Raw genomic sequence first — 26,674 nt, 5'->3', positions numbered from 1 at the left:
GATGGTTGTGAGCCACCATGTGGTTGCTGGGATTTGAACTCTGGACCTTCGGAAGAGCAGTCGGGTGCTCTTACCCACTGAGCCATCTCACCAGCCTGGTGCTGTATTTTCCAACCAGAGGCCAGGATGTCTCTGCCAAGAGACTGTCACCACCAAGGACACCAGTTCATTTCCCTTTGCAGTGAAGTTACATACCCTCCTTTAGGTGTGTAACTCTAAAGTTAGACTCTAAAGTCTAAAAGAGGGTGTTGACACTCTGCCCCTTCCCTAAAGTGACAGTGACCTCACTGCCCTAGAGGCACACTCACCCGCACACTACCAAAGGGATTTCCTGGGATGCCTGCCTTCAGCATCTGCCCTCTAAGAATAGAGTCCTGGGAAGGAGCAAGCCAACTCTCCCTTAGAAGGGGTGTTTTGGCAAGTGTCCAAGGATAGCTCTGTCTGTCATTTCAACAGGATAACTTCATCAGCATTTCTCCAGCACAGCTTTGAGGATTTGAAAAGCTGTTAACAAAGGGAGAGAAGGAGAAAGGAAAGGGAGGGCGAAGGCCTTTCCTGTTATATCACTTTAAACAGAAAAACCACATTCGGCGGGCGTGGTGGTACACATCTACAGTACCAGCCTTCAGAAGGCGGAGGAAGCAGGAGGACCACTAATTTGAAGCATAGTTTGGCTCCGTAGCAAAACTCTGACTCAACATAGCAGACGAAACAAAAGCCAGGGCTGAGAAGATGATTCAGGAAAGCAAGCTTCCCGTACAAGCACAGGGCCTTGGCCTGATCCCAGGACCCATACACAAAGTTAGGAGTAGTGGCCATTGCTTTTAACCTAGTGTTGGGGAGTTGGAGTCAGGCAGGTCGCGGGACTCACTGGCTCATCAGTCTAGCCTACTTAACAAGCTTCAGGCCAGTGAGAAACCCTGTCTCAATAAAAGGTAGACAGATGAAAAATGACACCTGAGCTTATTCTCTGTCCTGGACATGCCGCCCAACACACACACACACACACACACACACACACACACACACACACTTGTAGTCCTATGAACATCCATACACACTCAGAGAAGAAAAACAAGTCACCAAATCAAGTCAGTCCAGCTGTGTTGCCACCAACAACACTAGATGCCACCTGACAGTCCTCGGAGCCCAGAGGGACTGAGCTGCTCCAAACTTTCTAACATTAGAGCAAATTAAATCGGTACCTTAGCTATGTTCAAAATATCCTTGTCACTTCTACAAGGGAAATGACAGCCTTCTCCCTATTCATTTTTTTCTGAGCTCTTTCAGATATATGTGTGTGAGAGAGGCCCTCAATAAGGAGACATGTCACTGGATGCACAGACATGGTTTTGTTTGTGCTGAGACCTGGGGCATCCTTCGACACTTACCGTGTCAGAGACCATATGGCTGCAAGGAAAAATTAGGCTAAATTAGTAAAAGGGCTATTTTTGTCATCTGCCAAGCCATGTTTCATCTTATATCATGATCACAGCTCTAGAGTTCCAGTGTCTCACCCAAAACACTTCAAAAACCAAAAAAAAAAAAAAAAAAAAATCATCAACAACCAAAACACCAAAATGCAAAAACCAAAAAAAGGACAAGGCTTCAAAAACCAGACAAGAGAGTTTGAACTTGGCATTCCTGTTTTTGTTCTGCACATGAGAGCAGAGGGCAATCTCCCCTCTGTCTTCACCCCTGTGCCCCAGGAACATCTCCAGCCTCCTGCCAATTTTTAAGGACTCTAGATGTCTCCAAAGTCTTTTTGGCATCACCCAAAAGAGCTTAGCTCGCGTTTTCTACTGAGAAACTGACTGTGAGTGATCAGATGTTATGATGGTGTGTAGATGTGTGTCCCCCCGTAGCATCTTCACTAATAAAGCAACTGCCTGTCAGCTGCCTGCCATCACCTTGGTAGCCAATGACAACCATGTGAGTGGAGTTTACAGAGGTTTCAAGTGGTGGCCAGGAAGGCTGGCTGTAAATTGAAGATCTTGTTGGGCAAAAGTCTATAGGTAGCTTTATAACTGGGTTCTAAGCCTTGCTATCTGAGGCCAGGTCATTCTCTGTTGTGGGACTATCTTCAGCACAACATCTTCGGACCATTCTCTGTTGTGGGGCGACCTCGAGCACAGTATCTGCATGTATGACTTCTGTCCACTCATGCCCTGTACACTGCTTTCTCCTTTAGCTGTGGTGAGTAAATAACTCTCCAGACATTGCCAAGTGACTGAGGTGATGGCCCTGAGTGAGATCTATGGGTGTAGCTGTAGCATTTGTGTATACATGTGTGTGCACCCACATGTGTTGCTGGTGATGAGAGATCAGATTTAAATGTCCACTGGTGTCCCAGCTTCTCTCCTAAGATGAGGTGATTCCCCACAGAGAAGTCTCTTTTTCTTGCAGCAACCTTAGGAAGATTCATCTCTCCTGCTCTTGAAGCCACAAGACTCACCCTTCCTGCACTGCTGCATCTTCTTTCTGCCTCTGAAGCCCCTCCCCCAACTTGCACTGCCCAGGGCAACTCTGACAATGGTGATGGGCATTGACAGGAGAAGACACATGAGCCCTGGAGCGCAGAGGGACATTCTCAGGACCCTGGGTCTCCATCTGGGGCCCTGCACCGACTCACCTGGTCATTTCTGTAGCTTCACTTTGTGGATTGTTGAAGAATGTGCCTAGGGACACTGGCTTCCTCCTGTGCACTCTCTGGAAAGGGAGTGCCTCCCGAATTCCTCAGGGGAGGGGGCAGCCTGGTCCTAATTACAGACCTAGCAAGGGCCCACAGCAGGTTTCTTTAGAGTCAGAGATGGAGACCTAGGGGCTCCAGGCTCTAAGTGCCAAGTGTGCTCACAAGCCAGTGAATCCAGTCACCATCCCAGAAGCTGGAGGGAATCAAGTCAGCATCTCACTCAGTGTTTCAGCTCTCTGCAGACTGGTTGGAATGGCTGGCTTGTTTCTCTTCCAACTGCTAATTCCCTACTGGCCAGTGGCCCTGACCCTTTTGATCTCTGGCCTTTTAACTTGGCCCGAGCATGCTTATTCACCTCAAGGAGGCCATCTCAGGGTAAAAATACTATGGCATCTGCCTACCTAGGGGCTGGCCCTTCCCTCCCACAAACTCAGAAACCAGAAACATCTACTGTTAGAGGAAGAAGACACTGAAGGAAGTAAGATGGACATCAGCTAAAGGCACTTGATACCAAGAGACTCTGATATACAAACAGACAGACAGACAGACAGACAGACAGACAGACAGACAGACACACACACACACACACACACACACACACACACACACACACACATACTAAATAAGTGAAATACATTGAAGAGGTATGGGGGAGTCCTGAGCAGTTGGAAACTGGAGGTGGGGGGTCGTGGGAGGAAGTGAGCTGACAGGCTCAAATGGATCTCAGGCATTCTCATCGATCCATCCCCTTCCTGCTACAATTCATGTACCACCTGCTCTGCGCCAGGTGCCGGACTCAAAGTGCAAGAGAGAAGACCCTTCTCTCCAGGAGCCAAGGCTGAGGCAGGTGGACAGACCAGCATCACCCCTGTGGCCTTATGTGGCCCCTGGGGAGGTGGAAACATGGTGTCTTTCCTCTAAGGAATCTTCCTGAGGGTAGATACCCCAGTGAGCCTGTTTGTGGCTGAGGGACAAGTGGGAGAAGAAGGAACTGAGGGTATTAGGTGTGGCTTTGTTTGGGAGAAGGAGGGATAAATGGCCGGAGAAGAGATGAGCCAGGGGTCGCAGATAGTGACTTGACCTTCGGCCCCTGGTGAAGTTAGCCTACTTCCGGGAGGTCCTGTAGGCTCTGCCGTCTTTCTGTAGGATTAGAATGGCTGACCTGAGTCCCAAGGCTCATGACCAGAGCGATCGATGGTCATGCCAACGAGCGAGAAAATGCAAATGTTTTCATGGAACTTTCCTCTCTGCTTCCTGTACCCACGTCTGTCCTTATTGCTGCCTGAAATTGTTCAGGGCACAAAGGACAGTGGGAACTTGGCACCCCCCAAAAGGGAGCAGCAGCATAACAGGTTATGGTCTAGGATCCAGGAAGAGGATGTGAGACAACATAAATAAAAGTCCAGGCATTCTGCTGTCTGAGGTTGGTATTTTCCCTGGGGTCTGGCAGTTTCTCTGGCCTTCCGTCCTGAATGCTGTGTCAGCGGGTCCTAGGAAGCCTTTAGTGGAGCCCACGCGCAGCAGAGGATCTTGGGAGGGGAGCCTTCCCTTCCCAAAGATGTTGGTCTAGAATCCGGGTGTTCTTAGCTTCCTAATTGTGTGTCCAAATGGACAGAGTCTACATGATAGTCAAGTGTCACATTGTCAATGATGCTGCCAAGTTTGAGGACCAGACACAGTTATTTCTTACATTGTTCTTCTCAGAACTACTTCAAGGTAAATAGAATAAAACAAGTTTTCTCCCAGCCAAATTTCTTCAAAGACACTATGAATGGAAAAAGAAATGTGGAAATATTCTACTGGTTTCTTTTTAAAGAAAAATTGCCCATTGGCTTTATATGATTTCATAAAAGTTAAGTCCCATATCCAAACACTCAATAAACATTAGTTGTAATCATGATTGTGGCCACAGCCTTCTCTTTCCTCATTTTGCATGGTTTTGGTTCCAGTTACCCAGTGTCTTGTTCAGGGTTTGTATTCCTGCACAAACATCATGACCAAGAAGCAAGTTGGGGAGGAAAGGGTTTATTCAGCTCGCACTCCCACACTGCTGTTCATCAGCAAAGGAAGTCAGGACTGGAACTTAAGCAGGTCAGGAAGCAGGAGCTGATGCAGAGGCTTGTTCCCCTGGTTTGCTCAACTTGTTTTCTTATAGGACCCCGGACTACCAGCCCAGGGATGGTACCACCCACAATGGGCCCTCCCACCCTTAATCACTAATCGAGAAAATGCCTTACAGCTGGATCCCATGGAGGCATTTCCTCAACTGAAGCTCCTTTGTCTATGACAACTCCAGCTTGTGTCAAGTTGACACACAAAACCAGCCGCTACCCCCAGGATCCATAACAGTGTGAAAATGGTACATGGAAAATTCCAGCAGTAAGTAATTTTTAAGTTCTACATTGCACAGCATTCTGAGTGGTATAGAAATCGCTTAGGTGTTCTGTTCTATCCTCCGGGATGTGTCAGTGTGTTGTCTGCCTTGTGTGTGCTGCCTGTCTGCCCGGCACTCACTGGAGTTATCACACCAGCTGTCAGGGTGTTCTGTTCAGTGTCGTGTTCAGGCGACTCAGTCAGTAATGGCTCCAAAGCCCAAGAGCTGTTGACGTTGGCAATTCTACTTTAGTATATTGTTATAATTTTATCATTGTTATTATAGTGAATCTCTTAATGTGCCTGATTTAAAAACTGAACCTCATTATAGGGATATATAGAACACAGTTATGTAGGATTTGTTACTATCTATCTGCAGCTACTAGGAGCCTTTGAACATACGCTTTATAGATAACATGGAACTATTATGTTCTTATTCTTATGGTGATGGTTGAATATGAAGCATCTCTCATAGGCTCATGTGTTCAGGACTTCCTCCACAGTTTGTAGTGCTGTTTGGGAAGGTTCTGAAAGCCTTAAGAGGTGGGGATTGGAGGAAGTAAGTCATCCCCCCACTCCCCCTCTCTGTTTCCTGACTTCCTTGGTATGAGCAGCTTCTGTACACATTCAAGTCACCATGGTGCTATGTTTCAGCTCAGGCCAAAGCAATAGATCCCAGCTGCCATGGATTGAGCCCTCCAAAACTAATCAGAATACAGCTTTCCTTTGTTTAAGTCATTGTGATTTGAATGAGATGCCCCCACAGTCTTGGGCATTTGAATGTTCAGTCTCTGGCTGGTGGTACTGCTTGGAAAGGCTTAGGAGGTGTGGCTTCGTTGGAGAAGTGTGTCACTAGATGGGGCTTTGAACCCTTTGGAGGGTTCACACCATTTCTAGTCGCCCTCTCTGCTTCCTGCTTGTGGTTCACAATTTGAACTCTCAGCTGCTGCTTAAGTCACCATGCCTGCTTTGCCATCACTGACTTTAACTCCCTGGAATCATAACCCCCAAATAAACTCTTTCTTCTATAAGTTGCCTTTGTCCTGATGTTTTAATCACCACAATAAAAGCTAACCAATACAGTTATTTGGTTTGTTTTCAGGTTGTTTTGCAGTAACAATGAGAAGATTTAACCCATACAGTTACTATTTCTTTTGTTATTTTATAAGTCATTACTGTTTTCCGGAATGTAGTTTTTTAAACCTTGGCCTCTTATTTTTTGCCTCTAATACAAACTAGTTATTTAAAATATTTTAAGTACAAGGTCCATCTGAAGCCCAATGGCAGCTGCTCATAAAACATCCAGGATTTAAGTAAACATCTTAGGCTAACTCAGGTTTACTGATATTATTATTAAAGTCAATTTATAGTTTAAACACATTAGGTTAGACACCGAAAAGGCCTTGTGGTCAGAGAACTCAACTCAGCCACAACTGCTGGTCCATCACCAATGGACATTTTGCCCTGACAGTGCCCTTGAAAAAGGTACCATACATAGCAGTTCATCTCTCATAGGAAACCAGGCCTGACCTTCTGACTCCAAGACATGTGCTCCACACCTCAGGACTCACCCCTCACCTGGTCTCCTACCTTGGCCTGAGAACTGCCTGCCTCTCCATACAGCAGCCATGGGGAAGCATCAAGACATGGAGAACGTGAAGCCATATCTTCTTTTAATGTTAGAACAGCCTTGATTTCCTTCCCTTGTTCCCTCCTTCTCTCCATCCCCTCTGTTCTTTCCTCTCTCTGTCCCTCCCTCCCCTCCTCCTTTATTTTTTTTAAGACAACATCTCATGTAGCTCAGGCTGGCCTTGATCTTCTCACGATCCTCCTGCCTTGAGTTCGTAGGTGGCAGGCACTCCTGATTTCATCAGGCTGCATGCACCCCAGAATAGCTATTAACATGGTCCAACACCAAACTGTAAACTTCTCAAAACACAATGAGGTTTTGTTTTTTTCTTTTTCTTTTTCTGTGATTCTTAAAACCTCAATCATGAGGTTCTGAAGGATGAGCGTGTAAATGGCAGCACCATGTTGCCATGTTAAAAGCCGGGACATCCTTGCTCTGGATCCAGTCATGATGCATGTGGGCTGGATCGCCCCAAAGATCTACTGCAGCCAGAGGGACGAACTGTGAGTATAAACAGTCACATATGGCCAGGGGCTAGAATGATTGATTGTGAGGGTCCTTTCTGCTCATATTGTGTGTGTGTGTGTGTGTGTGTGTTGGGGGGTGTAAGGAAAATGTTATCCCAAAGCCAATCTCACAAGCGAAGATGTTCCCAGACCTTCTGCATCTTTTCCCTTCACCCTTTGTCTCTTCCGATGCAGACCATAGACATGAGAGGACCATTCCCCCAAAGGCAGCAACCACTCTGACAACACTGCTCCAGCGACCCCTTCGGAGTGTGCTGTGCCAGCCCATTCTGAGGTCTTAAAATGAGTGCCCAGTACATGTCTGAATATAAATGGCCCTGACTGGTTTTCCCTGTCAGTGTTAGGCTCTTTCTCCATGTCTTGACGCTTTCCCATGGCTGCTGTATGGAGATGCCCCCACCCCCCAAGTCATGGGGACATCATATGACTACCCCTGTTTTATTGAACTCAAGGAACTAGGCACAGATCAGGATTATAGGCTTAGGTGGCAATTTCTTGGCATGCAATAGGCCTTGGGTTTCATCTTCAGCATGAAAGACTAGAGGCCTGGACAGCAGTGTTAACTCTGGTTCTCCCAAGCAGTCTGCCAAACCTGGGGTTGTGTACCAAAGTTGCATGTCAGGTACCATTTCCATCATCATCATCATCATCATCATCATCATCATCATCACCACCACCCCCCTCATCACCTTTGTCATCATCATCACTACCATCATCATCAGCACCACCACCATCATTATTTAACTATTGTTGTTGTTGTTGTTATATTTACTGCTATTGATGCTGCAGATCAAATCCAGGGCCTTGTACAGACTAGGCAAGGCTCTACTACTTATGTTCCAAGCTCTTGGTTTTGGAGATGGGAATCTTTCTATTTAGCCTAGGCTGGCTTCCGACTTAAGATATTTTTGCCTCCCTCTGCCTAGCATTAAGATTACAGGTGTGTAAACCCATATCCAGTAGGCACCGTTATTCTTAAATGAAACAGAAACCAGCACGAAGAAAAGGCCAATTTGGGCTAAATTGGTATGATGTATATAATATATAAAATTACACATAAGTAAGACTCCAATCTCCTTTCCTGTCAGGATTGTTCTGTGGGAAACTCAAGCCTTATGCTTCTCTTGGTGCTTGAGCGGCTGTGTCTGGGCTTCTCTTTCAGAGCTCTGGGTAGCTTTTCCCTGACGTTCATGATTAGGGGCCATGGAAATGACCCTGGGTTGCCAGTGGTTCTGCCCGTCCCTCTCCTTCCTCTTTCCACCCTCACCCCCAAAAGCCAACCCCAGCTGCCACCCACCCCAAGCCAGGAATCCTGAAGAGAAAAGCATTTCCTTCCTTGATGGAGTACCTCTCCCAGGTGGAACCTGAAAGCTAGGAAATTCCCAGCCACTCCCTTTGGTCAAACCACAGAGATTACTAGTTAAAGGTCTGAGTCAAGCTTTTGTAAAAAACAAAAAAAATCTGCAATCAGGGCATGTTTCCCTCCGTGAAATTCAACAGGTATTTTGGTGGAGCAGGTAGAGAATGTATGTGTGATTGCAGACAAGAAAGGGGTTGAGGAAAGCTGAAATAAAGAACAAGATGAACCATTCAGAAGTCACTTTCTTTGTAAAGTTAAAAAGAGAAGCCGGGTGTGGTGGCACACGCCTTTAATCCCAGCACTCGGGAGGCAGAGGCAGGCAGATTTCTGAGTTCGAGGCCAGCCTGGTCTACAAAATGAGTTTCAGGATAGCTAGGGCTATACAGAGAAACCTTGTCTCGAAAAACAAACAAACAAAAAGAGAGAGAGAGAGAGAGAGAGAGAGAGAGAGAGAGAGAGAGAGAGAGAGAGAGAGAGAGAGAGAAGAAAGAAAAGAGAGAGAGAACAAGTCCAGCTTGTTTCCTGGATAAAAGCGTAGGGACTTTCCATGTCAACTGATGCTGGTCTAGAAGGGAAGACAGGCTTCCTTGTAGCAATCCTGACTTCTTAGAAGGTCAGATAACCACTTAGGATTTAGTTTGATGATCATAGTGCTTCATAGTAGGGCTTCCTGTAACATTTACTCAATGCCTTTGAATAAAGATTCATTCTTTTACTCTTCCAAATTGAGAAGATATTAAACATGCTCGTGTGTAATCAAGGGACCCAACTTTGGACCTTTGTGGACACAGTGTGATCACAGTTCAGTTTATGACACCCCCCTCACTTCTACCTCCTTCTGTCCTTGCTATATGCTCTAGAATTGACCTCTCTAAGCTACCCTGTTCTGTCTGCTCTTCAAGGTTGACGGATGTTGGGTGACCTCAGGTACTCACAAAGGGTCTAGGCTCTTAAATGTCTATGTGAGGAGGAGGGTGTGTGCTTGAATGTCCTCACACAGCTGGAGTGTGAGCATGGGGTCTAGAAAGAACATAGAAAACATTTCACGAGATTTAGCACAAAATGGCTTAGCAAAGGGCCCTCCGGGGGTCAGGATGAACTGGGCTAAGGAACTTTCCAGGGTTGCATAGTAGCTTTCTAGAGGCTGGCCACAATAGGGGGCCTGCATCTTCTTTCCTTGGTCTTCTGGAGGTACCTGCTTCCCACTGTGGCCTCCACTTCAGACAGCAGGGGCACAAACACATGTAAACCTGAAGGAATGTGTGATACCCCCCGTACTTTGTACAGGGCACAAAATCCACCACCCCAGATATGCCTCTTCAGTATAGGAATCATTATTTTATTTTAATAACGCATGTGGCTGTTCTGTATATGCGTATATGTCTGTGAACCACATTTAGATATTTCCTGGGGATTTCAGAAGACGGAGTTGGATTCCCCTGCTCCCAGAATTGCTGAAGATAGTCAGCTGTGCTGTGGGCTCTGGGAATAAAATCCCAGCCCTCTGCAAGAGCAGCCAAAGCTCTTAGCTGCTGAGCCATTCCTCCAGCTCTGACATGTGGATTATGGTTGTGCCAAAGCGAGTGACAGTAGCAGACACGGGGAGACTTCTGTCTGACTAAAAGCAGATGCACATGTCTCTCCTGTTGAGGACATTTGCATTTGTAACCGGGAGATTCTCATTTGGGATCTGTGTTAAGCAGCTTCACTTTAAATCATAATCTGTGATTTTGCTGAAGTGAAGGCATCCGAATACATTTTATGGACTAAATCCGTAGGAACATATGTGTTGATCTGGATGTAGTGGCTCATTCCTGTAATCCCAGCAAGGAGAGGCTGAGGAAAGAAGATTGCTATTCTAGTTAGGGTTACTATCGCTGCAACGAAACATCTCATCCAAAGAAACTTGGGGATCACAGGGTTTATTTGGCTTACATGTCCACATCATAGTCCATCATTGGGAATTCAACTCAATCAGGGCAGGAACCTGGAGGCAGGAGCTGATGAAGAGGCTGTGGAGGAGTGCTGCTTACTGGCTTACTCAGGCTTGCTCAGCCTGTTTTCTTATAGAACCCAGGAGCACCAGCCCCACAGATAGCACCACCCACAATAGGATAAACCTTCTAAGTGGGGCCCTTCCTAGCCAATCAGCTTTAAAGATGTCCTACAACCGGATCTCTTATATTTTTGATTGTGAGCCTAGCCTTTAACGGCTGAGTCATCTCTCCAGCCCCTACGACTGGATCTCATGGAGACATTTTTTTTCAGTTGAGGTTTCCTCTTCTCGGATAACTCTAGCTCATGTTAAGTTGACATAAAGCTATCTAGGACAATTGCAGAGATTTCAAGCCAGAGTAAGCCAGTAAGCAGCACTCCTTCACAGCCTCTGCATCAGCTCCTGCCTCCAGCTTCTGTATGTTCTTTCTAGATTCCCAAGCTCACACTCCAGCTGTATGAGGACATTCAAGAACATACACCTTAAGCATCAGGCAGATTTTTAAGAACCTAGACCCTCTCTAAGCACCCTGAGGTTATCCAACATATGGCCACATTCCCAGAGTTGGTCCTTCTGGCAGGATCTGCTTGGCTGCCATATTCTGTTCTCGTCTCTGTGCATGAACTCCCTGAGAGACTCATTTTTTTTGCAGGAGCCAGGGCTGGGCACAATGCTTATCCCATCAAAGGCAATCAATAAATACTGTTAAGTGAGTGCACAAAACAGAGATGGAAGAAGAGAACTCAATAGGAAGGCAGTCGGGAGCCGAAGCCCCTGAACTTGCCCAACACCAGAGCCCTTTTGATTACTACTTCATGAAATGTGAGTGAGAACAGTAGACATTTTCTGCAGGACCTAGATACCCACTTCCACAGCTGAGGCAAGAGAAGATGGGCCAACCCCAACCTGGCTCAGGCAGGCCAGCAGCTCACGAGCCCTACCTAACCCTAACTGAGAAATCGGAAGGAATTTCAGTGACTGGCTCTTAGCTCAAGTAGGAAACGAAACAGGAAGAAGAACTTTGAAATCAGTGAGTGGAGAATTATAATCCCAAATCGGGAAAAACGGAGTTTTGGTCAGGGGTTCTCAGGGCGCCAATTAAAATATGGGCTTGCCTCGAGTTGCATTCACCCACATCTGGAGGGGTTTCGTTTCCGTAACAAGCTGCCAAGGGCTCTGATGTACAATCACACAGCAATTATCTGGAACCCGAAGCCCAGAGAACACAGTTCTCTAGTTGAAAGGATTGCTGCAAAAAAAAAAAAAAAAAAAGGTTCTTCAAGGGTCAGGCTGCCTGCAGCGAGGACCAGCTGATCCCTGTCACTTAAAGGGGAAGGAGGTCAAAGGCTTCAGCTAGGGGAATTGCTGCTCAGTGAGTTGGGGTGACAGCCACACACTTCACGGCTGTCAAGACCGGCATGGGGAATGAATGTGTGTCATCGGAGGGTGTCAGGAGGTAATTAGCACCCCGTCAGCTGTCTGTAAACAAACATTTTTTGATACATGCCATGAGCTATTTTGGTGATCAATTTTATACTCTCAGAGAGCTGTATTTAATTACTTGTCTGATCTATCATGAAACCTGGCATCATGTCAGGACCAACCAAGGGTGGAGCCAGGCCCCCACCTGCCCAGAGGTGGGTGTGCTACGTCCCTGGGTCTTATTCCAAGGTCCATTCTTTTTCAACAGACCATCATTTTCATTGGGGTTTACTAAGAGACAAGGGTTCTTAAGTCAGTCAGAAGGCCTTGAATGTCCTCCCAAATGGCCTCTAGAAACCTGTCCTGAGTGCTAATGATGTTAGCTAATGGCTACCATCCTTGACCCTGCACTGGCGGCCGTGAAGATCAAGTTGCCTTGGGCTTGCTGTTCCCCTCACCCAAGGAATGGAAGGTGGGCATATCAGACACAGTGTAGGAAGGTACAGACATGCACAGTGTGAGATGGGAATGGAAGAGAACACTAGCCCAGCTTGCGTGTGACGGGAAGTGGGGGAAGGGTTGAGGACATGAGATACCCGGACTGAAGTCAAAGCTTTGGAACCTTCCCTTAGGGTCTGTGTTATAGTCAGGCTGCTGATACAAAAGAACCAGAAAGAAAGATTTCAGAACCCTTGACTTAGCTACAATATAACAGTGAGAACAAAATAAAAGGTGCTTCAAAACCTTAGAACTTATTATCTCATAGAAAAATGGGCTGTGCAATGAATGGCTTAGTTGTTATGTAAGCTTGAAGACCTGAGTCTGGGTTCCTAGCACTTAGGTAAAAAGCCTAGAGTGTTAGGCCCATCTGCAGTCTCAGCGCTGGGGAAGCAAAGACAGGGGTTGGGGGGGATCCCCTGGGCTTGCTGGCTAGCCAGTCTAGCTGCACAGTGAGCACCAGGTTGACCTCAGCTCATAAAATAATATGCAGTGTGCTTATGAAAGATACCCAGTGTCAACTGCTGGTCTTTACACACACGGGCATGTACATGCACGCAACTCCTTCAACCATCCACACTACACACAAAGGTCAGAGGTGGGCAGCTCATATCCATAAAGACAGATCTCGGGGCCCAAGGGTCTAATTTCCTGTGGTTTCATTCCACCATCCTTATAGAGACGTGTGGGCCACAGTGGTGCTCCAAAATCCAGGCAGCAGGCACGGGATGCGGTAACACTGTACATTAAGGGGCATCCCAAACTTTTTCATCTGTTTTCATTTGGGTACTTCCATATGGACCATCACTGTGCCTGTCATGTATGTTCAGTAGAATTTATTTCCCATCTCCTATCTCCCGTGTTTCACCCCTAGTCAATCCTAAAAGACCATTTGTTACTATTTTTAATGCTAATTGAATGCATGGGGATTAGACTCTGAAAAAGACATAAAAGGTTAATAAGAGCAAAGCAAATCCACTTTTCGTACATCCAGTGCCAACTCCTGGCTAATGATGCATATATAACCACGCAGTGGCGATGATTACCATCCCATTAATCATGGGCCACCCCACAAACTGCTGCAGTACCCAGCTCACAGAGGAGGAGATGAGGCCAAGAGAGTGCCCGAGTGCCCCGACAGTGTGGCAGGTGAGGAACAGGGAAAGAGAGCGTTGAAGGAGCTGGAGTCTAGCTATACACAAGGTCCCAGAGCTCACACCCAGCACTTAGGACGAGGTAAAAATAGAAGAAAGATACAAAATACCGTTTTGCTCGCCTTATATTTTCCTTGTACCAAGTGGTGACCCTACCAGCAGCAACAAATTCCCACACAAAGTCCCTGCCAGGGTTTGCGAGCTCAGCTTTTCCCACGTTCTGATCTTCTCTTCACTTCCTAACTTCCTTTCCTCTGCCCTCCTCTTGATGTTCCACCTTAATTGACAGTCACCCAGTTTCCTGGAACAGAAACAAATTAGCATCTTCCAGAGGAGGGGATTTTGCTTGTGGTGTGATAGTGTGGATGTTGCTATAGTAATTGGCAATGGTGGTTGTGATGGGAGTGGTTATTGGTGGCCCTGCTGAAGGGGATGGTGACTGTGGTTACTGCTACCGTGTCAGGGATGGTGCTCAGGGCTGTGGAAATGGTGGCAGGAGTGGTGGGGAGGGTGGTAAGACTGTGATGGAGGTGCTGGGATCAGAGCAAAGGTGGTGTGAGAGATGCTGAACTGCCCCTCCTGCTGCTGCTGCTGGACTTAGTGGCATCTAGTGGAGACTATGGTAGCTCTGGACTTGGTGGCATCTTTGGGATCCTGTGACACAGGGGAGGAACATTTTTTTTCAGCGGGACAAACTCAGGACATAGGCAGTCAATATGGGAGGCTGCCTTTCTGTCTCTTTGATGGCAAAAGGGGCTTCATACCCTTGCATCTTCTTATATGTGTCAAGTGGTGACAGGTGGGCACAGGGCCACTCCCATCCTTGACCATTCACAGGAAAGCTGAGTTTGGGTGTCCTTAAGTTTCCAGAGTCTACAGATGGGATGAGTTCAGTCCAGCTAGGACTACTTTGTCTGACTTAGCTGTGGGCCTAAGGGAGGAGAGGTGTGTACGTCTGCCACAAACAAGACATCCAGGACATTGGTGGACTCTCTGCAAACTGTGGATAAAAGAGACATGGTCTCTGCTAAGCATCTGCATATTTGGCAGATAAGAAGGAGTGGGTATCCAGTCCAAGGAATCCCCGGGCAGATCTGTGACATCAGGAGCTGGGCTGTACTTGGTACCTCATTCCAGCCACACTGTCCAGGCTTGAGACATCCTGCTCTGTCAGGGAAGAGGGGGTGTTTTATGAGGCCAAGGGTTCATTCTTTCCAGCTTTCCCTATTCTGAAGTTTAGGTGAGCTTTGATTTCCCCACTGTCTCTGCACCTTTTCTCTGTCCTCAGGGTGGGCAGAGGAGAGTGTGCAAGAGGACTGAATTTCACAAAGCAAAACAACCCCGCCACCCCTCCCACAGCGAACTGGCAAAGGGAGTGCTAACAAGCCAGCAGTGTTCAGTACACAAAGGCTTCTTGTCCCCGTCACATACCAGTTCTCCAAGCTCAGTCACTGCAGGATTGTCCACAAAACTGTGCCTCAAAGTCGTTTGAAATATGTGGGAGAATCATGCTCTGCCTCCTGGGGTGAATGCAGGCTGGTTTCTCCCCGTGAGGATACTGGGGTATCGGGAGACACGGGCACTACGCGGCCGAGAGGTTCATCAGACTGCCTTACTCAACCTCCATTCATAGAAAGAGGGGCTGCGGATTAGAGGGGCTTTGGGTTAGCACATCAGTATAAACCTTTTCTTTTTTCTTGTTCCGTCTGTCCCTTTCTGCCTTCTCTTTCTTTGCCTGGTGGTAGTCAGTTCCAAGAGCATCCAGCAGGGGTCACACTTTCCTTCCACATGATGCCAGGTGGTTTCGTGTTTGTTTTGTTGCTGTTACTCTTTGTTTATTTATTTTAAGAGACACTCACACCGCACCTTGCCCTGGGCTGTAAATTTCCAGCGTACTCGGAGAGATTCTGCAATGGATGCTGTGGATGGCGGGCTCTGAGATATACGAGCTGCCAATCATCCATGCTTCTCTTGTTATGGCATGGATAATGACAGTCACAGTGGGATAGCCATATAGCAGTGCTGCCCTTTCATTCCTCCATTGTGTATACCACTGCAGTATGTTGGCTTAAGTCATATTGGGCACATACTGGACACTGACCTTATACTGACCATATATTATAGGGTCTTCTTTTCAGATTGTGACTACCTAGAGTTATTGCTTATGGACCAGTCAGGCTTCTGTGACTCGAGCAGAGCCATTGCAAGGGCTGGGAAGATGTTTGGTGGATAGAAATGCTTATTGTGCAAGCCTGGCGATCTGACTTTGTGTCCCTAGCATACACACACACATCTAAATCTGGGCATTCCTGTGTGTAGCTCCAGGACTAGGAGGGGGCGGGCAGGAGGTGGGGGGACAGAAACAGGCAGATCCTGAGAGCTTGGTGGCCAGTCAGCCTAACTGAAACAGAGAACCTCTGATTCAATGAGAGACCCTACCTCAACACAGTAAAGTGGAGAATAGTAGAAAAAGATAACCGAAGCCTTCTTTCAACCTTTATATCCATTGGTACATCCTCTGGATATTCGTGTATGTACCCTATACACATATGCATAAACATATGCAGTACGTATGTATACACACACACAGACACACAGACACACACACACACACACACACACACACACACACACACACACACACACACAGAGTTTGCCAGGGGGTTGCCCGGCAGTCTTCTCTGGCCCACAGTTCATAGGGTTTTCTAGCAATGAATACGTAGGAAGAGCTAAGATTTATTGGCACTTCATAGTCCATCCCCGAGAGCCAAGTACCTTCTAGTTCTTATTTTGGTTCTAGACTTGGGAGAGCCAAGACTAAGATGTATTTCTGGAGCACGCAATCTGATCCCAGATACCTAGTGTCATGTGATTTTTTTTTTTTGATGAGACATAAAAATATATGTATTTGTTGGAGATAGAGGGGTGACAGATCCAAGAAAAGATTCCATGCAAGTCTCTCTTGATAACTGGTCAATTTAGAGATCCTTACGGGAGCATGGGTGACTTAGAGTGATCACATCTTTGGGAAGTTTCCTGTGCAACTTACATCAGTCACCTTACTGAGAGCCTCAAACCCCAGTCCACCTCCCACATCCTCTACCCAGGAAGGAAAAAGGTCTTGTGAGAATCTTGTGAAGGTTTGTGAGCTCCAGGGGACACAGGACATACCAAGCCTCTCTCTTGAGGGTCTTCGCTAGTGAGCACAGCTGCTCTGATTCAAGACAGCAGAGGCCATGCCCTGCTGGAGGAAGCAGCTCTGTGAAATCCACTTTAGGTGTAGTCTAATCATGTTGCTTAAGCTGGTGGTTGACATATTTCCATAACAGTCTCAGGGCAGGGACATCTCCTGTTGCTACCCAGCTCCTTCACACTGGGAAACAGGCTACCATGAAAAACTACCCAGGGTAACAATTTAACATGAATGGAAACACCTGGGGTCTTATGTAGTCTACTGGGTGTGATGTCCTAGTCTCGGTTTTCACGCCTGGCAGCGTGGCATCAGTCACTGTGGCTTAGGGAAAGCCGTTGGAGAAGTTTATGAACAGCAGTACTTGGAAGTCCATGTCAGAGATCGATGACGTTGACTCAAGTGTCCTAGTCCTGCCTGCAACTCAGGCCCAGGGTCCACAGTGGTGGTTTTCCAATTAATGTTTGACACAGAATGGATGAAAAAAAAATTACACACTCTCTTCCTGACCTGAGACTCCACCGTTTTAGAGTTAGTGTAGGAGACCAGAGAAAACTCTGAAAAGGTAGAAAACCCTAAGACATCAGGGACCCTAAATACAGAGATTCTTAGCAATCCCCTTTCAGTGGACAGCATCCAGTGAGCCACACAGCAGATCAAAGCCCTCAGAGCCCTGGGAATCCCTCCTTTAAATCCCTGCAAAGTTGACAGAGTCAATCTTCTAGAGAGATGGAGATCTGAGCTGCTTAAGCACGCTAAACTCTTCCTGTTGTCGGTCTCTCGGGGACTCAGGTCACTTTTCAGAGAAGAGCCGCTTGCCTGGAGTGGCTAGCCAAGTGTGAGAAATCTCAGGAGACTCACATAGCAGAAATGGTTGTTCTGTTGTCTCTCAGTAAAGCTATGTACTAATGGGGTAATCTGTAATCTCCTTTGGGCTCCCCACTTTATTACAACAAATGCAGCCAGGATTTTTGGTTGAAAAATAGCTTCTTGACTTTTCCATAGTTTAAGAAATGCCAGTAATTTTGCGCAGGAACATCCCCATCCCTCCCCTCACCTCCTGGTCCTGCTGAGTAACCTCTGATGTTTGGGCTCAAATCTTGGCTTGTGGAGGAGGTGTGTTAGGAAGACATTTGAGAGTCCATGCCCTGGGCAGAGACAGCCTGGCTTTAAAATTACATTTTATGTCACTTGCCAGCAGGAGGTCACATCTTCCTCCTTTTCAGAGAAGCTGAGTCCCCACAGGGGACTGGTATCACATTAGAAAACTTTGATACCATCATTTATGGGTGGACAGAGGTGTGGTGTGTGTTTTAAGAGCCAAGAAAACTGGAGTCATCTCTTATTTATTCTCTCATTATATGTATCTGAAATTGAAGGGCAGGCAGGTTGAGTGAACCTCAGGAAGATGGAATCCATGGGAAAAGAGAGAGCCTGGTGAGCTGTTTAAAGTGTGAATGCCTTTCTCTGTTAAGTCCTCCAGAATTGGACCAAAGTAGAAAACAAAGAAGCTTGCAATTATGTGTAATGCTTCAACCAGGCAGGAACTTGCTATATTCTTTTGTTTGTTCTTTTGTATGGTCTTTTTCAGATCATTCTAGCTAAGGGTGTTCAACCTGTGGTCTTCAGGTTGTTGATGGCCCAATGTAGCCACAAACATAGCTCAATATAAAATCTTAAACATGCTTGTGTACGGTGGAAGGGGGTTATTGTTGTTGCTCTGTTGTGTGGTCCTGGAGTATAAACTCTATAAATGAGAACAGTGTCTCTTAAAACAAACATATATAAGCTTGCACAACAATGTGTTACCCAAGATAATTCATCCAATGTGGCCCAGAGAAGAGGAGCAACACACTCTCTTCTAGACTATTGGGGACGTAGTGACACTCAACCCCATTCACTCTACAGGGCCAGGGGACCAGGATGAGGTGCCCTTCACATGGACACATGTGTAATGACCTCTCTGAGGATTCACACCAGCCTCCTGCTGCTTAGTGCTCTTAGCTGCTTTTAACAGAACCTCTAACTGTCAGGAACCAGCAAGCAGGAGAACCATCTCCGGTACTGACCTGACACAGCTAGAACTTAGCACGAAGACCTTGAATTATCTCCCTGGGGCAGCGAATTCCCCACAGATGACTAGCAGATTGTATGTCTCAGGCTGCTAGAGTGACCTGGCTGACCTTTCATCACCCTTTCAGAGCAGGCACCATGATGGTCTCTCTTGTAACATGAATGCTAGCCTGCACTGTACTTTGAATGGGTGAGGTTTGTCTAGAGAGGGCTCTGTACTCCATCTCTGCACAAGCCAAAGGTCACTGCCAACAAGCCTGTGATGTGGGTGGGTTGTGTTCTGTGAAGTTTCATGGAGTACTGTTAGAAATAATGTTGGCTTCCCTTCTGCTTTGGGAAGGGGAGGAAGTTCTTCCAGGAAGTCATGACCTGCTCTCCAGACAGATAGGCAAGCCATCAAGCTTCTATCTGAAAAACCCATGGAGCCTGTGTGAACTGTCACAATGCCTTGGGACAAAATAGGAGAAATGAGTCTTCTGTCCATTCATTCCCAGAAGATATAGCCCCATCTTCTACCAGGAACACAGGGGATGGTAACGCGACTGGAGTGTCAATTTTAACATAGCTTACTGGTTCATTCATCAGTAACTGATAGGGCTGACTGTCCAATAGAGGAAATTAGGCAATGACTATGCAGCCATTATTCTGTTGGGCAAGTGGTATGACTGTAGTAAGAGACAGAGATAATAGCCTGCCTGGGTTTGGGGTCAGGGAAGACTTTATGGAAGAGGGACATGTATATGAGACATGAAAGTATGGGTGGGAACTCATTGTTGCAGGAGACAAAGTACTCCAGGCTGTGTAAGTACTAAGCACAAGGACTCGAAGCTCTCTTCAGGAGCAGGCGTGTGAGCAACAGCCTTCCATGGGATTGATGTATGAATCATGGGAGGAGATCGTGGTCCGAGAGACCATGACAACTGGTTGCTTATAGAAAGGGCTTTATGTGCCTTGCTAGTCTTCAGAGAGGTGACTTGTCACATGGCTACCCACGAAGGTAACTGTCCAGGGCTGATTGTCCTGGACCTCACTGAATCTATAACCATGAATTCAATGCTGGGACTCAGAGAGGAGACCAGAGATACACACCTTCCCGTAGTCATGACCATCACTATTTCCCCCCATCAGAGCTACAGGCAAACAGCAGGCATGGAATGGGACACCTCTGAGCTTGATTTCTAAGACTGTCTTCACACACCAGCCAGGCAGCCCAGGCTCTGTGCTAATTGCCCTGATTGTAACATATTCATCAGGTGGTGGTGCAGCTGAGAGTCAGGTTCTGTTAAGGAACTGAAGAAACCAGCTTGCTCAGTGCGAAGGTCTCACACTTCCATGGAATGAGTTATCAGTAGCTGGTGGTGTCTCCGCTCTGCTGGCCGGAGACAGTACCAGGCCATCACAGTAATTTCACACGCATGTGAAAGGGCAGCTGGGATGGCTTCCATCTTTCTTTGTAAGACCGCACTGCTGCTTGGGTTAGGCTTAAGGCAGGCAGAGGGTGAGTGAAGTTCCAATAAAGGTGACAGATGGGTTCTTCAGCCTGGGAGACAGAGGGAAGGAAGTGTCTTTCTCCTTTGCTTTCCTCTGCTTCTTTACTTACAGTTCCCTTTCTGTGGGAAGAGTAGGTCAGTGAGACCTTGGAAAAAGGATGCTTATCTCTTGTACTCATTCCTTCTTAAAAAGAAATCACTGGATGTGGATATGTGGGGGTGTACATACAGGTGTGCATACTCGAGTGACTGTGGGCACATACATATGATGACGCAGTGCAAATCTGTGCATGTGCCTGTGGAGGTCAGAGGTTGATGTGGGTGTTTTCCTTGATTGTTCTCACCTCATATACGGAGCCCCAGAGAGCTCTGATGTGGTCGAGCCAGCCAGCTTGCCTCGGAGATCTCCTTTCTTCACTTTTCTAGAGGGCTGGGGTCACATGGGATGCCATGTGTGGTAGTCATCCCAGGGAGTGGCACTAGTAGAAGGTGTGGGCTTGTTGGAGGAAGTGTATCACTGTGGGGGTGGGCTTGGAGATCTTCCTCCTAGCTGTCTGAGGATGCCCAGTCTGTTCCTGACTTTCTTCGGATGAAGATGTAGAACCCTCAGCTCCTCCTGCACTATGTCTGCCTGGATGCTGCCATGCTTCCACCTTGATGGTAATGGATTGAACCTCTGAACCTGTAAGCCAGCCCAATTACATGTTGTCATTTATAAGTCTTGCCTTGGTCATGGTGTCTGTTCACAGCAGTAAAACCTTAACTAAGACACCATGTTAGTCTGATTTTTACATGGATGCAGGGGGTCCAAACTCTGGTTGTCACTCTTGAAAGGCCAACAGTTTATCTACAAATCGGGCCACCATCCCTGCTGTCTTTTTTTTTTTTTTTTTTTTTTAACGGCATTTCTAAATCAATGCTAAAGCTTTCACATGTGGGTTTATTGCACATCGAGCCCCCTCACATCTCCCTACATTTCCTTTTCTCACCCCTCCCTGCCCCCACTAGTCTTTCAGGTTGACTCAGTCAGTTTTACTTCTGTGTTCATATTGTATAGTCATGCACACTTGTGTTTATCTCAATAACATCCAGGAGCTACAAATGAGAGGAACTCTGTAGTTGGTCTATTTGAGACTGACGTAATTCACTGGACATGATTGCGTCTAGTTGCACCCATTTTCCTACAGATGACTTAACTTTGTTCTTCTTTATGGCTGGGATACATTTATTTTTATTCAGCCCTCTCTTGTTGGGTTCCTGGGTCGTCTCCATTCCTTAGTTATAATGAAGAGCACTTCCGTAAACACAGATGTACAAGTGTCTCTCTGCTGTGGCAATGTCAATCTAAGGCCTTTGGATGAATACCCAGAGGTGCTATAGCTGGGTCTTATAGGAGACCGACGATTGTCAGGTTTTCTTTAGAGAAACCTCCACAGTGACTTCTGTAGTGACTGGACTAATTTACATTCCCACCACCAGTATATGAGGGTTCCGTTTGTTTGCACCCGCTCCAGGAACATCTGGAGTCCCTGAAATGTGCTCCTAGATACAGACTACAACCTGTAAACATCCATTAAAAACCACAAAAATTTTGTGGGAAAAAAACCCACAAAAAACAAGTTCCCCTTTAAACAACAAAACACACCCAGGATGAATAATCTTTGTCTCATAACTTGGGCTCAAGAGGGTGAGCACTGATTAACAGGAAGAGTGTATGGAAGAGGGAGGCACAGATGGAGACCGAATGGGAGCCATGCTAGAATGTCTCCCACAATCAATCAGCCCCAGAAAAGGACAGCAAGTAGCATCACTGCTTAGATTAAAATAGAGAAGATGTCGTTCCTGCTGGAAAGACAATAAGCTTTCATAGGGTGACCTTTGGAACACATAACAGTAAGAAGGAAATGCTAAAGCTCAGGGTTGGGCAGGTGGTAGGCCATGGGGTAGGGACTGTCTGCAGAGCATTGACTGACACCTAACCCTGCCATACCACAGATAGGTGGAGACTCAGGAGTTTTGGTTGCCAGAAGAAGGTAGATATGGGAGCTGACAATCTCTGGAAACTGAAGTCCTGGTGACATCTACCTGAGGTGACCTTGGGAAGCTCCCACTTGTTGTGATCCACTCTGTTGACAGTCAACAGTGACAGTTGTCCCAGCTGCTGTGAATGTCAGAGGAGACAGGTGTCCTGTGTTATTCTTACCTATGTATAGGCAGTGCTTACTGTAAACACTCCATGCCTTTACACTCATAAGAGAGAAACTGGCTCTATGTCTGATTTCAAGATCACGTCCTTGTGGCTGTGTGGAGCACTCAGCTCCAAACATACGTCATCTCCACCCAGGGGTACTGTAGCCGCGTCATATGGGGAATCAAGTGTTAGTTTTTCTTTTTGGAGAAACCTCCGCAGTGACTTTCATAGTGACTGGACTAATTTACATTCCCACCATAAGTATATAAGGGTTCCAATTGTTTAGAATCAATAAGCAAATGCTTATTTTGCTCCATCCCAGGAGTGCCGGGCAGCGACAGGGGCAGAAAAAGGTGATGTTTATAGAAACTCCAACTCCAGTGACATTCAAGGCAAGCTATGCTTGCGCATAGCTTAATACCCTAATTTCCAGAGAAAGCCTGGCCTGATTGACGATGAAGTCCTGCTGATTTGCCTTGGTGTCAGGTCAGAGCTCTCCTTGTGGAACTAGTGCAATGGGTTCAAGAATGCTATTATTTTTCATTAAAAATGAGATGACACGTTTGTGTTTACCAGGGCTACAGGCTGTGTCAGAAGCTCAGCAGCTGTTACCATGGCAATGAGATGCTCTGTGCCTCTTTGCAAGATCACCTTTGTTTTGGTAGAATTCTTCCCCCACCCCCAGTAACTAGAGACCTGTGTCCCAGTGTCATGGTTAGTTTTTGTCAACTTGACACAAACCTAGACACAACGTGGAAAGAGGGGATATTAATTGAGGAATTGCCTCCATCAGATGGGCTGTGGGCATAGCTATAGCACGTTATTGATTGTTAATTATGTTGGATGGCCCAGTCTACTGTAGGTGATGCTATCCCTGGACAGAAATATTCCTAGGCTGACAATGAGAGGTAGCTAGCTGAGCAAGCTGAAGGTGTTAGCCAGTAAACAGTGTTCCTCTATGGTCTCTGCTTAGGTTTCTGTCTTGAGTTCCTGCCATGGCTTTCCTGATGATGGATTGTGACCTATAAGTCAAATAAATCCTTTGTCCCTCCAAGTTGCTTTTGCCCAGTATTTTATTCCAGCACCAGAAAAGCAAGTAAGAGTGCTCTCACTGACTACAGCTACAGAATCTCAGCTAAGTCCTCTCACTGACTGCAGCTACAGAATCTCAGCTAAGTCCTCTCTCTGACTGCAGCTACAGAATCTCAGCTAAGTCCTCTCTCTGACTGCAGCTACAGAATCTCAGCTAAGTCCTCTCTCTGACTGAAGCTACAGAATCTCAGCTAAGNAGCTACAGAATCTCAGCTAAGTCCTCTCTCTGACTGAAGCTACAGAATCTCAGCTAAGGGCACACCCAGCTTGAGTCTTAGGTTTGGAAGAGCTCAGGGTTGAAAATTTTGGGGAAAAGGAAAGAAAAGTAAAGAAAAGAAAAGAAAAGAAAAGAAAGGAAAAGAAAAGAAAAGAAAAGAAAAGAAAAGAAAAGAAAAGAAAAGAAAAGAAAAGAAAAGATTAATTGGTTCAAACCTGTGCAAAGGCTGATTTGGCAGCTAGGTGGAGTCACAAGGTTAGGACATTCCCCATCAAAGACACATGCATTTGGTCCAAGAAAACAGAGAGCCATTTGTCACACATTCAGATGAAGCCAACCTTTAGAAAAACCAGGACCTGATGCAAGTTCTCTGCCTGAGGATGCAGAGGTGGAGGAGGTGAGGAGCAGGATACAGTCAGGAGACAAAGGAAGATGCTTCTGGGTAAAGAGATGGCAGGCTCTAGTCTTGGAAGATCATATAGTCATTCAGAGGCTGTGGTCAGCAACTGGTACAGTCTAAGTTCAAATATAGGTTCTGCTAGGCTCTCTGTGACCTTAAGAATGTTGCTGTATCCCTTTCCCATACTAGAAAAGTGCAATTTAAAAATTCAACTCCTCCAGGTTTTTGTGAAGATGAAATACTGTATAGAGTATAACCTCACAGTATGTGACATTCTGGAGTATGATGTCATGGTGTGTGTGCGTGCCACAGAAAGTGCTTGGTGCTGTTATGGGCATGCCTTAATTCAAATCTTAAGGTAGAGGAAGGCCTAGTAGGAAGATGCTACAGGACCAACCTGAGCATCAAGGACTTTACAAGGTAGCCCGTCATACTGGCATTCAGGCTGGGACCAGCTGCTAAGCTACAACTTACAAGAAGCACTGGTAGTTACATATGGTGAAGGATCTGAATGGTGGTCCTTACCAGACTGCCAGTGGTTCACAGGGTCAGACCCTGGCTGCCATCCCAGTATGCTGCAGACTTTGTCCTAGGAGCCAGTCACCCCGACAGTTCAGCACTGAAGCTTCCTGGACAGTTCCCCGTCCCTGCTGTCTGTGGGTTTGGAGGGGTAGCTTGCTTAGAGAATCATAATCAACCACCAAACCCAGACACTATTGCTCATGCCAGAAAGATTCTGCTGAAGGGACCCTGATATAGCTGTCTCTTGTGAGGCTATGCCAGTGCCTGGCAAACACAGAAGTGGATGCTCACAGTCATCTATTGGATGGAACACAGGGCCCCCAGTGGAGGAACTAAAGAAAGTACCCAAGGAGCTGAAGCTGTCTGCAACCCTATAGGTGGAACAACAATATGAACTAACCAGTACCCCCTGAGCTTGTGTCTCTAGCTGCATATATAGCAGAAGATGACATATTCAGCCATCATTGGTAAGAGAGGCCCCTTGGTCTTGCAAACTTTATATGCCCCATAGAGGGGAATGCCAGGGTCAAGAAGTGGGAGTAGGTGGGCAGGGGAGCAGGGTGGGGGGAGGGTATAGGGGACTTTCGGGATAGCATTTGAAATGTAAATGAAGAAAATATCTAATAAAAAATTGAAAAGAGAATCATAGATGAGTTTAGCTTGTCAAAGTCAGTGCACACAAACCCATTTGCTTTTTAAAGCAACAGTTTCATTGATAAGCTTTGTAGAAATGCATCTGAGCTGGCAGACTGTTCACCTTTCATTCATGAAGTCCTGGGTCTGGTCCACAGCACTATGCAGACACTGTGGTGGCACACATCAATAGTCCCAGCCCTCAGGAGACTCAGAAATGCAAAGTCATTTTCATCTACATTATGAGTTTAAGGATAGCCTAGGCCATGGGAGACTAAATAAAGAAAAAGTAGTTTCATATTGAGAGAATCTGTGTAACAGGAAACTCTTGTTTAAAGCTACAGATCACTCTTAGAGGCAGCAGCAGCATGTGCTCAGACTGACCCCAGCTATGTAGCCAATTTGAAGTCAGTCTGGGCCTCCTCTGAAATGCCATCTCAAAACAGCAGCGGCGGCGGCGGCGGCAGCGGCGGCAGCAGCAGCAGCAGCAGCAAAACCCAAGCAAACGAAAACAAAACAAAGAAAAAGAGATTTAATATAAACTCTGTGGTTGGCAGTGTGCTTGTGGTGTGCCACCACACCTAGGTCAACTTCAGAACGTTCTCATCACTTCCTGGTGGCCCTCAACTCTGACTTGGATTGACCGTGGTTGTGTTTCTACAAGCAACTCACTCAAGAAGCCTTTCCACTGGTCCAGAGGATCAGATCAGATGTCCACAATCTTGAAGGCCTGATTTAAAATGCATGCCAGGGATAGTGCTGGAGTTGGCTCCGGGGCACTACTTCTTTGTCCGTGTGATGCTCACCAGGCAAATGAACTGTATACCTTGGCATGGTTGGCAGGTAAGATGTGCTTGTTCGTGGAAGCTTCTACACTGCAAGGACATGTGGAGTGTTCACTGTCCTCTGTCCCACCAACTGTGATTTCTATATCAAGTGATCAAGAAATACTTAAGACATTAATGCTCATATGACTAGAGACTGCAATCCCTTTACAGTGACTTCCAGTCTACAATGCTGTGGGAAGCAGGTGTGGCCAAGCCCTGTGATCCCTGTTTAACAAGAACTTGAGCCTGCACACTATTGGCAGATTTAACATAGTCAAAATGGCCAACCTGCTGAAAGCAATCTACAGATTCAATGCAATCCCCATCAAAATTCCAACCCAATTCTTCACAGAGTTAGAAAGGGCGATTTGCAAATTCATCTGGAAT

This window comes from Mus pahari, chromosome 1 (genome assembly GCF_900095145.1).
Source record: "Mus pahari chromosome 1, PAHARI_EIJ_v1.1, whole genome shotgun sequence".
NCBI lineage: Eukaryota > Metazoa > Chordata > Mammalia > Rodentia > Muridae > Mus > Mus pahari.
The sequence above is the reverse complement of the archived record's forward strand: the minus strand, read 5'-3'. Positions refer to the sequence as shown.